General features: G+C 29.3%; 1 protein-coding gene across 17 annotated transcripts in view; it reads right to left on the reverse strand.

Moving 5' to 3' along the window:
- Nucleotides 1–12,533, reverse strand: part of Mef2 (myocyte enhancer factor 2) — a 185,045-nt gene that overhangs the window by 30,187 nt on the left and 142,325 nt on the right. For all 17 annotated transcript variants that reach the window (XM_070108600.1, XM_070108587.1, XM_070108590.1 and 14 more), the window contains one exon: nucleotides 4,970–5,139. The gene's annotated coding sequence lies outside the window, so the exon portion shown is untranslated. The remainder of the gene's footprint in view (nucleotides 1–4,969; nucleotides 5,140–12,533) is intronic.

A 12,533-nucleotide genomic window follows, 5' to 3' on the forward strand; every position in this document is an offset into this window, starting at 1 on the left:
TATCTAGGAGCTTCGCAGTTCCAGGAACTGGATGAAGTATCACAATTAGATATCAAGCCTCTATTAAACTTCGCAAATCCAGCTGACATTACAAAGGACCTGTAAGTCTAAGTATGGAGTGACAACCAGCCAGTATATCTTGACATAAACTATCAGTAGATCATAAAAACTGCACTTAAGTAACAAATAGATTGTGTTTTTGTAGTTGGAAAAAAATTGTTTATATCTAAAAGGTCTATAGACCATTTTAGAAATTTTTATTGTAAACCGTTGTTTAGAAACAGCTATAACCTCCATTAAAGTAATTGTATACTCACAAAGCAACGAACTCTACACAACTCATTATAGATGAAAAAAGCGTTCTCCAAAAATATGTACATATGCATGCTAAATTGGACTCGTTTTTAACTGAAAGATGGCGCTCCATTGCGATGCTCGTCAGTCGAAGTGCCACTTAAGCAAATTCCTCGAGAAAATTGCAAATTAATGGCTGTCGCACAGTGCCAAAACAACAAAGCAATAAACAGAACAACAACAATAAATACAAAAGCAACAACATATACAAAACCAACAATAAAAACGAAAACAAGCTGCTCTGGCAAATGCAAATAATTATTTATCTTTCAAATCAACACGCCAACGAAATGGTGTGAAAAATGTAGAATATTGTTTCTAATAAATAATATTACACTTGTTTTTTTTTTTTTTTTTTTTGTGGGCTTTAGCAATCAGAGCAACTGACTACAAACTGAGTATCGAATTAGCGAGCCATTGCTAGTTTATAGATCACACTGATTGACGACACCGTCTATTTTCTATCGCACAATGCTACCAAAATAGTAAAAATTAAACAGAAATAAACACGAAAATAAATAGCAGTTCGAAAATATGCAGCTTTGGCAGTTGTGTACACACAGACACACTCAGTGTTGTCAGTCAGTGCATGGTTGGATGCTTAAGAAGATCAGCAGCAGCTTTGTGCGCATTTAACTGCTACATTAGTGTGTTTGTGTGTGTTTATGTGAAATCAGCTGAGCTAAACTGTTGCCCATAAATTTTCGCTATCTATTTATTTAATTCATTTAAGGCTGATTATATTTCGTGGACGTAAGAAGTGAAATATTAAAAAAAAAAAAAAAATATATATATATATATATATATATATAATAATAAAAACAGTTAACTTCATTTGCCATAAAGCTTCAATACCCTTCACAAATAAAGAAGTTTCCATACAAGAACTTGATTTTCATCACTCTGTTTGTATGACAGCTATATATTATAGCGGTGCGATCTAAAAAATTTCTTCAGATATTATAGCGTTGCTTGAACAATAATTCATGTCGAATTTCGTGAAGATATCTTATCAAGTAAAAATGTTTTCCATATAACAACTTGAAATTTTAAGTTTGTATGACAGCTATATGCTATCAGTTCCCACAAATGAGGTGCTTCTTGGGATGAAAAGGACGTATGCAAAATTTCAAAGCAATATCTCAAAAACTTATTTATTTAATAAATTGCTTAACTTAAAAAAAAAAAAGTAACACTGTCCACAAAGTTTTTTTGTAGCACAAACAAACTGTTTTTAACAGAGACACAAAATTGAAAATTATGTCAAGCTGGCATCTATAGCTAATTGGGCCCTTTATACCTACACACTTCACCACATACGACAATTATAGTGTATTAGTATGTGTGAGCACTTGCAGATGTGTTTGTGAGTGCACCTGAACAAACGCTTGGCCTGGGGTCACTACTTGACTTGGTTTTTAGTCTTATAGTGATTAGCACCTACCATTAATTACAACTACAAAAACAATACTAGTTTTTCTTACACTTCAAATGAAAGTCACGAAGAAGCCACACACAATGCACACATGATGACAAAAACTACAACGATCCTTGCCAAGCATTTGTAAGGCATGGCAATTGCGGTCATTCGAAATGAAAGTGAAAGTGAATGGCTGCAAAGAAACGTAAGAGAGTTCGCATACAAAAATATAAAATAAAATAGAAACATATACAGTAAAAATTGTGTAAACAGCAAAGCGTACGTGTCTAGAAGATTTCTAATTACGCACAGCGATTGTGGCACAAACCAATGACCACTTGAGCACATTTCCTGTCACGTCGACGCGAACACAATGACAAATTATGAAACTATATGCATATAAAGGTATTTAAAAGTACCCGCCCGAGGCAACCAAAATGCCGTCAAGTGCTGAAGCAGATGCAGCAAGTGCTACTGAAGACATTTGGGAAGGAAGCGCACGCGCATACACACACAAAGTGTGCAACTGGCAAATCAGGTGAAGCAGTTGTCATTTGTGGCAAGCAAATATGGATACATTTATGTAATTGTGTGTGTGTTTCTTTATACATGTAAATATATGTATATGTATGTATGTGTACTTGTTTTACATTTGTATTGCGGTCGAGTGCGCCGCGCATAGCACTTGAACATCAACGAGCAGCCCGAAAAATGCAGGCCAATTGTTGGTGCGCACACGGCGTATGAGTAACAATTTTTTTCAATAAATTTAATAGCTACCAGCATACAATAGACGTAAAAGCAGCTCAACTTGACGTATGCATTGTATGTATGTATGTAAATAAGAGAATATCTTCTATATAAATACTTAGCTTTAAGGAAGTCATAGAAATGCTTAAATAATTGTGTAATAGAAAACTCATTTCATATAACGAGTTAAGCAAAGCATTGGACGTGTAATGCGACATGCCACAAAAATAAGTGTATCTTTATTTTTCATCAGAAGTTGATGTTATTCTAGATTTTTCGAAGACAAGAAGTTAAGTTTTTCTGTTTAAAAAAAATAACATATAAATAATAACAAAAAAATAATTTTCCATACAAGAACTAGAATTTGATCTTTTAGTTTTTATTACAGCTAAAAGCTTTAGTGGTCCAAACTGAAAAATTTGTTCGGGGATTGTACCGTTGCCTATCTCTTCAAATAAATAAAAAAAATTTCATACAAGGATTTGAGTTTGATCGTTGAGATCGTACAGACGGACAAGCAGACGTACATGGCTAAATCAAATCGACTTGTCATGCTAATGAAGTGTAATACATATAATTTATACTCTTTACGCACGAATATAATTATAGATAGATTTTATTTTATTTTAATTTAATTTATTTTATATATATATTTTTTTTTTTTTATATAATTTTCTTTATTTTATTTTACTCTTTTGTTTAATTTTATTTTACTTTTTTGTTTAGTTATATTATTTTTTATTTTATTATTGTTTCTTATTTTGTGTTATTTTATAATTTATTTTATGCTACAATTTTTTTAAATTTCCAACTTGTATAAAACTTTTAAATGACTTTAAAAATATCTCAATTCGTAAAAGGAAATATTTTCTATTAGTCTCCGAGGCGCCCACACGTCTGCAAGCAGCACAAATGGCAAACGCTACTTATGCTAACTGCCAACGTTGCTAATAAACGCCTATGCATATACACACACACCCACATACATGTTTCCACAGCTTTATAGCGAAAGTGCAGAGGGGAACACTTTGAAGAATAGCTTAATGTTTCCACACAAATTCACCAGAAATGATAGTAAAGCTCATAAGACCAGGGAAAATAATTTTTTGAAACATAAATAATCATAGTAGGATGAAGACCATCGAAAACGAAAAATCATATAACAAATATTAAGGGAAAAAAATTTACAGTCGATCTGTGGTCGGAAGAAGGAAGGGGAGGGACGTGGTTGAATTTTTAAGGGTTAAGAATCGTTTATCTCAATTTGCGGCAAAACTTCGAGTCCTATAGAAACAAGTTATATGGCAATGTTGTAGGTAATGAAATGGTCTGTAACTTTTGTACATAAAGTTTTTTTAACATAACCACAAAATTTATGTGAAAAATTCAAATTTAAAGTTTTTGGGTGTTTTATTTTTATCTTGTACAAAAAATTTGTTTTTTTCATGAAATCTGAAACGTTCTGATGGTATAGAGGTTTTTTCGATTTTAGGTCAATATTAGGAAAAGACAAATATTTTAAATAGAAAAAATACAGCGTGTGTTGGACCTAAGAAGAATTTTCTACAAGATTAAAATAAATAACGCAAATCTTGGTTATTTGAATTTATCACAGAAATGTTGAGTCTTTGTTAAAAAGCTTTATATACAAAAGCTATAGACCTTCGAGGTCTCGAAATCGAGATATACAGTTTGTAACCCTTATTTTATTTTTTATTATTATTTTTCCTTTAATATTTGCTATTTTATCTTTCGTTTCCGTTGGGTTTCAACCTACTATGAGTTTCCTTATTTTTTATCATTTTCAAAGGCTTCTGCACTAGTCTACATAAGCATCTTCAACAATCGAAATTTTATAGAAATATAGACAAAAGTGTGCTTATGTGTATTTATTGTGTGAGTGTGAGTGCGCGTGCGTGCAATTCTTATTTGTCTAGTGTAGCGATTGCGACGACAGGCAAACTAAAGCAGTTAAAGAGCTCATATATAATATATATTATATATCTATATACAATTATATTTTATATTTTTATATATATGTGCGTATGTATATAAGTATGTACTATAAGTATATACAAGAAATATGTTTGCTTTCTATTGCCATTGGAGTCATGCTGCGTCGCTGTTTGGGAGTTACGTGGTTGAGTCTACTTAAATGTCTAGTTGTTGTTTTTATTGTCATCTATAAGGCAGCTCAATTGTGCGCAACTTTGCCAACACAGAAATATTTCCCGGAAGCCGCTTAAATGCTTTGCTGCTGAGTTTTCTCTAGTCGCCATCTTTCATTGTTGCCTGTGACAACAAGACTTAACATATGTTTGTAAAAATACATGAATGTTATATAAAAATAATAATATATATATGTATTATTCTATATTATCAACTAAGTGCGTGCACTTTCAAAGCAACTGTGACGCCTTGTGCGGCAGGATCTCGAGCACTTACCGCTTTTTGTGGCAGCGTGTGTTGAAAAGCGTACTCCTGACGCGCCAATGCTTGCTGCTGTGGCTACAAAGGATGCAGGCGTTACAATTGCTAAGCTTTCTTTTTGACTTGCTTTAAATTTATATGTGAGTGTGTATGTGTTGCTTCGTTGGTATGTGTGTTTAAAACAGCTGCAAAGAAAAGAACAGCCGGAATTAATTTCAAGTGTCAAAAAATAAAAATAAAAAAACAATGACAAAAACAAAAAATTCCAAATTAAACACACTGTTAAAAACTTTTTTTCTTATTTAAATTTTTTTAAATGTTTTTATATTAAATAAAATGTTTGATAAATAAAATGTTCTTAAAATTTATACTAAAAACAGTATGTAGTATTTTAAACATTTTTATTGACCTTGCCCTTAAAACAAAAACAAAAAATTTGAAATTAAGCACTAAATAACAAGTAAACGCTGAATCATATTCGGAATTAAAATTTTTTTACAATTTTTTTTTTAATTTTTTTATATTTTTGTATACATTTTTTATTTCAACTCTTTTATTTATATATTTTTTAAATTTTTTTTTGTAAAGTAAAAAAATTTTTTTTTTACTTCTCTCTTAAAATTTATAATAAAAAAATTGTGTTGTATATTACACATTTTTATTGAACTTGTCGCTGCGCTGTCAATGAGCGCCTTCAATTGCCCGTAAAAGTGTGCAAATTAACCAGTAAACTGGTTTCATATTTTTCCGCCGCACTGTGCGCGCATATAAATTAGTGCAATTGCATTAAATTCTCGATGATTTTACTTACATTAAACATTTTTTTTCTCGCACTCTTTTCTTTTCCTCATTGCGGCAGATGAATGAACCCTGTTGCCAAATATTAAGTGCGTTTGTCATTTAAGCCGAAACCAAATAAAAAAAATCTAAATGGAATAAAAACCGGACGCCATAAAAATTTGCTTAAACTCATCATTAGTACTTTCCGCTTGTTAGTTGCTCTTGTTGTTGTGCTGCTCCCAAGTTCTTCATAAGAAAAAAGTGTCAAGCGCAGCTGCACTTCCCTTTCGCTAAGAGCCAAAGAAAGTAAGCAACCCGTTTGGTCAGTGTCAAAGTCAATGTTTCAATGTTGTTTGTTACGATTTGTTGGTGCTTCTTTTTCTTAACCGTCTTCTGGCTTTGCGTGTGCGCAATTGTGAATTGATTTTAAAATCATAAATAACCCATTTATTGCTGTCAATGCAAATGCACCTGATGATTATGACGGCGCGCCACAGCCCAGTGTGAATATTTGTCACACACTCAGGCACATACAAACAAACATCTTTGCATACAAAATACCAACAAGCATACGGGTAACAGGGCGTGGATTTCAGTCTTATGGGTTTAAAATGGAAAACAATTGTTTTATTTTTAAGTAATATTATTGTTTACTGATATGAAATTGCAACAAAAAAAAAAACAAAAACAATATAAAAATAAATAATTAAAAAATATGTTTAAGAGAAAAACAAATTTTTTATCGTATTTTTTTTATTTTTATTTTTTTTTTGTTGAGAAAATTTAATTAATGTTTTTGTAATAAAATTAAATATTTAACTTAATTTTACTAAACCAGCATTAACTTAACCTTTAAAAAATTATAAAGAGGCATATTGCAGCAATAAATAAAATAAATAAATCATAAACAATTGAATCAAAAACTAATAACAAAACAAGAATCAAAATAAAAATAATAAACAAAAATTAAAATAAAACTAAAAAATTTGAGAATGAAATATTTCTTTAAAAAAATATTTAGAAATGTTTTTTTAGAACAAAATATTAAAAAACTTCAAAGATTTACATAAAATTTTTATAAAAACAATTCCACAATAATTAATTTAAAAACATGTTTTCCAAAAGCGCATAAAATAAAAACGTGAAAAAACGTTCAATTTGCTTGCACCGAAGCTTGAATACTCTACACAAATAAAAAAGTTTTCCATATATAAACTTTATTTTGATCGTTCAGTTTGTATGGCAGCTATATGATGTACTTGTAGTCCGATCAGAAAAATGCCAAATTTAATGAAGTTATATAATATAATATTTTCAGTTGAAATAGTTTTCAATACAAGGACTTGAGTTTGATCGGTCAACTGTAGTAGTCCGATCTGAAAAATTTTCCAAGATATTTTAGCGTTGCTTTAAAAAATAGTCCATGCTAGTTCATGAATATATCTCGTCAAATGAAAAAGCTTTAATTTCAAGTACTTTATATCGACCGTTCAGTTTGTATGGCAGGTATATGCTATAGTAGTACAATCTGAACAATTTCTTCGGAAATTGCATCATAGCCCTGAACAATAATCCATACCAAATTTCTTGAAGATATCTCGTCAAATAGAAAAGCTATCCATAGAAGCACTTGATTCCGATCGTTCAGTTTGAATGGCAGTGGGCCGATATCGGCGGTTCCCACAAAAGGGCAGCTGCTTGGGGAGAAAAGGTGTTCACATTTTCAGATCGATATCTCAAAAACTGAAAGACTAGACTAGACTGGGAGTATATACAGACAGACGGAGGAGGGATAGACGAACGTGGCTCAATCAACTATTTTCTTATCGGGTATTCAACGTTTCTTTCTGGATGTTAGAAACTTCTTAGCAAACTTAATATATCCTGTACAGGGTTTATAAATATTTCAATATTAATCCAAATAATTTCATGCTTCAATTTACCAATTTCCATAAGATCAAAAACTTTTGCACTTACGCAACACGATAGCAAAAACAAATTCACAAAAATAATATGATTCAAATAAGAAAGAAGAATGAAATAAACATAACTTAAGCGGCAGAAGACAGCTGATAACTTCGAGCAAGAAAGTAAATTCAACTCATAAAAGTACCGAGTAAAACTTATGCTTCCGTCTTGTCATGCAAAACTTCCGGATGTTGAACGGAATGTTGTGATACCATTAAAATAAGTTGCCTTACAACAAACAAAAAGGTGAAATGCAGATAAGACCAGAGTGGGAAGACTTGGTCGAACAAAGAAAAACTTTTAACAGATTGACAAGTGATGTCTCAATTCGCAGCATATTTCTGCAAGAAAAAAAAAAGAGATGGGAGTGAGAGAGCAGCAAGAGAGTGTGTAATATGCAAGCATTCCATTAAATGCAGAGAAAACTTTTTCTGACCCCTCATGGGACTTGAGATGCACTTTGTGTAATGTGTCATTAATGTCAAGAAGTAATTGATTTGTAAGCCGCTGGCATGGCCTAATGAGCGAGCAGGCTATGAATGTTTCTATAAGAAATGGAGTGTTTGGATCTACGGTGATTTTATCCGGGAAAAACATACGCTGGAGACTTAAATTCGGAAATTCCAAGTTAGATTATTTTAGACGTATGAGTCTAGAAATACATGCTTTGGAAAGCATAAATACAGTTTTGATATCACTGTGAGAGATACGGAAAGAAGGCAGGTTTACCTTAGCATGTAACTTCATACCGGCCTTATTTGGTATTTTGGCTTTGACAACTTATTCAGCTTAGGTTAAAGCATTAAAAACTTTCTATTAAGTGGAACAGCAAAAGGATCTAGGAAAGGTATTAAATATACAGTAGGGTTGTTCGGAACAAAATTTTTTTTCTTTGCATAGCCAGCGGGTATAATTTGTAATGTTAAAAAAAAAATTTTTTCCCAAAAATTTTCTTTTTTTATAATCTAGAAATTTGACCCTCAGGCTATCCAAAAAAAAAAAATTATTCGCTCCACCCTAATATACACATATAACTGTTATTGTTTATTTCTGCTGCACTTACTGTTTACAGTTTGAGGTCGCCCGCTTGCAACTTAGCGATAATATAATATAAGTAGAATTGCAGCTAGAGAGAAGAAATTTTGTAAAACAAAAAAAATTATAAGAAATTATTGAAATGTATGCGTTACTTAATTATATTTCATTACAGTTCCCTTTGTATGATTAAATATTAACATATGTTGTTTCTTTCCTGATTGCTCGAGTTTGTCATGCGTGGTTCTTTAACTTTTTTTTAAATTGTTTCGAACCTTTTTTTCGCACTCGCTCGATCGTTCGACCACACAACATTTGCCTGACGACTCGATTTCTGCGTAAAGTTCAAAGATAAATGAACTGTAGCATTGCGCCTGCAGCTTAGCGACTCAGCTGAGCGTCTGCGTCACTCCCCGGCGAGCGCTGCTGCGAGACGCTGAACGGTTGTTGGCGCGTGGTTAAGTGCTGCACGAGAAAACCTGCCTATAAGCGCTGTGGTTTTGGTGACAAATACACTCGTAATTTCACTCTAATCAATTTCCCGTTAATTCAATTTTGATTTCATTTATTTGCAATATTTTGTGCTGTTTGGTTTCTGCTTTATTTTTAATGTAAAGGTCATCCGAGGTCTTACAGGTGGCTGGGGTGAAAAGTACCGCACGGAAATTGAAATCGATTAAATGCGAGCAGGTGTTGAACAGTTTTTGTACATATATATATGATCGTATGCTGTATATCTACGATACCTTTAATCTTAAAATCTTAAATATCCGGTTACTCAACATTAGATACTTTGGCACTTTGTTTAATACCCCGATTTTCAATTTTTTTTTATGAATTTCAAATCTTTTCAAACCTTTCTTTTATAACAAAAATTACATATTTTTACTATACTTATTATAGTTAATAAGATATCCATCTGAAATTATGTACATGATCATTTTTCTCCAAGAAGCTGCTCATTTGTCGGAACCGCCAATATCGGATCACTATAGCATATAGCTGTCATACGATCTGAATGATCGGAATCAAGGCTTGTATTCAAAAATATTTCTTTTTGTATACAGCACCTTTGAATATCTACTTGAAATATTTTTGCTACTGCGCCTGGATATAGACATTTATTGTTTAACATTTAGATATGCCGGAAATTTTCGAATATCAATACTAAGCGCCGAAATGTAGGCAATAGTTTAATATCTTTAGAATTCTTGAATTTGTTAGGTTTTTATAAGGTTTTTCAAAATTATTGGAAAACTATTATAAACATTATAGAAAAATTTAGAGATTAAATCTTGTATTTACTTAATATAAATATAAAAAAAGACATGTTCCAAGTTTATAAAAAAAAGTCAGCATGAATTAACACACTCTCAAACAAAGCGCCAAAATATAAGCAATATAATATATATAGACAACACCAAAATTATGTTACAAATTCAAAAAAAAATTATAGTCATTTTATAAATTCGTAAACACGGAGAAAATTTATATAACATTTAAAAGAGAAACAAGTTTCGGAAGATGTACAGAACTATTATGAATATAGGCTTTTTTTTAATTTCGTTACACAAATGTGTGATTAAATACTTATAAAATATTGCAGCAAATGAGTATATACAATAAATTTTCGAGTATTTAATTAACTAATATTGAAAAAAAAGCTTAAAAACCTGTATAACTTTAATATACCGCGAAGATATACATAGACCATTGAGAAGCAGAACTTTGTATACGCTAGAGAGTTTAGACTTTTGAGGAGAGCTGGCGAGAGCATTATTTTATTATTTAAAAGTATTGAATTTTTATCGACAAATGCCAATTTAGTCAATGATATCAACACATACTCGTAATTCTATGACAGAGATAGCGCAGAAAGTTCTCAATGATAATCAGACAAATGTAGAATGAGTAGGTTTTGCGTGCACGAAAAATACTCAACACTTACAATATTTGATCTTGGTTAGAGGGGTAGGTGCGCATTAGATGAATAAATACTTATGTACAAGTATGCACAGACAGTGTTGATCCATTCAAAATAACCTGTATATGCATTGGTATATATCTAAAAAGGTGCAATATGTGTATATACTTATACATATGTGTAGGTCTATAGCGGCTGTTGCAAATGCATGCAGGTGTAGAGCCGATACAATCAGTCTAGAGTAGTTGATAAGTTCAATAAAAGGGGAAAGTAGAAGAAATTAAATTAACACTCCAGATAGATTTGTCGCAAATCTTAAAATCCCATGAAGACTAATGGTTTTTGTGGGGCAAATTGGGGCAGGAGAACTCAAACATAAACTAGATTAGCAGGAAAGGCATTCAAATTAAAGTCAACAATAAAAATAATATCAATATAAATAAAAATAATGAAACGAAATAAACAAAAATATAATAAAATAAAATATAATAAAATAAAATATAATAAAAAAAAATAAAATTTAAAAAATTAAATTAAATAATATTATATTAGATTAAATTAAATTAATTGAAAAAGAAAATTAAATTTAAATTTTCAAAATTTGAAATACAATTTTATTTCAACTTAAAATACAATAGAGTAAAACAAAATTTCAAAATTTCGATTAAACATGTATATTTAATCAAAAATAATTAAGTATATTTTAACTTTTGTATATATATTACAAAAAGATATTTATATCAAAAAAATAAACAAACAAAAAAATAAACGAAAGAAGAAACTAATATTAATTTAAGAAGAAATTTAAAAAATAATAAAAATAATTAAAATGCATAAACAAATAAAAGTATATTAAATAACAAAATTATATTAAATTGCAAACAAATATATTAAAAGTATTTTATTTTGAATTAAATTATATTACAATAAAATATTACAAATCATATAAAACGAAATAATAATTAACAAAAGAGCTGTACTCAAAAATATTGCATTTTAAAAAATAAATATTGAATAATTATAAAAAATAAAAAATTGCAAAACTATTAAAAATTTTAAATTGAATTAGATAACAAAAAAAAATTAGAATTTAACGAAAATATAAAATTTAAAAATAAATTATATTACAAAATGTAATTTAAAATATTTATTTTTTTTATAATTATATAAAAATTATAGTTTTTTAGCAAAAATATTTTATTCTAAATTAAATTAATTTACAAAAAAAAAGAGTATAATAAAAATGTATTAGAACAAAAACATAAAATTTATAAATCTTAAATTTTTTTTTATTATATTGTTTTTAGAGAAGAAATTGAAAAACTTAATAAAAAAATTAAAACTCATATAAAAATATATTAAATAAAAGAACTGCTTACAAAAATATTAAATAAATTTCATTCAAAAAAATTATATATAAGGAAATGAATATAATTATAACATATTACAAATTTTAAAAATAATATAAAATTTGAAATTATATTATAATATAAAACTTATTAATTAAACATTTTCGTTTCTTATATTGATTAAAATATTTTAATTGAAATCAAATTGAATTAAAAAAAAACCAGTGTATTCATTAAAAATATATATTGTAAAATGAATAAATATAATACAAATATAATGTAATAATAATATTTTACCAATTTTATAAAAAAAAATTTGTTTTCTTAAAAATTACATAAAATATTAAGAATGAATTAAAATAATATGCTTAAAATAGTTTGTTTTATTTTATTAAACTTAATTTTATAAAATAGTTAATAAAATAAAAATAATTACATTAAATAAAAAACTTTTAGCTGCCACTGTTAGGCGCACTACACCTACACACACATGCGCGCTTACAACTGCTTCAAAAAAATATAT

The sequence above is a fragment of the Bactrocera oleae genome, chromosome 4 (genome assembly GCF_042242935.1).
Source record: "Bactrocera oleae isolate idBacOlea1 chromosome 4, idBacOlea1, whole genome shotgun sequence".
NCBI classification, from domain to species: Eukaryota; Metazoa; Arthropoda; class Insecta; order Diptera; family Tephritidae; genus Bactrocera; species Bactrocera oleae.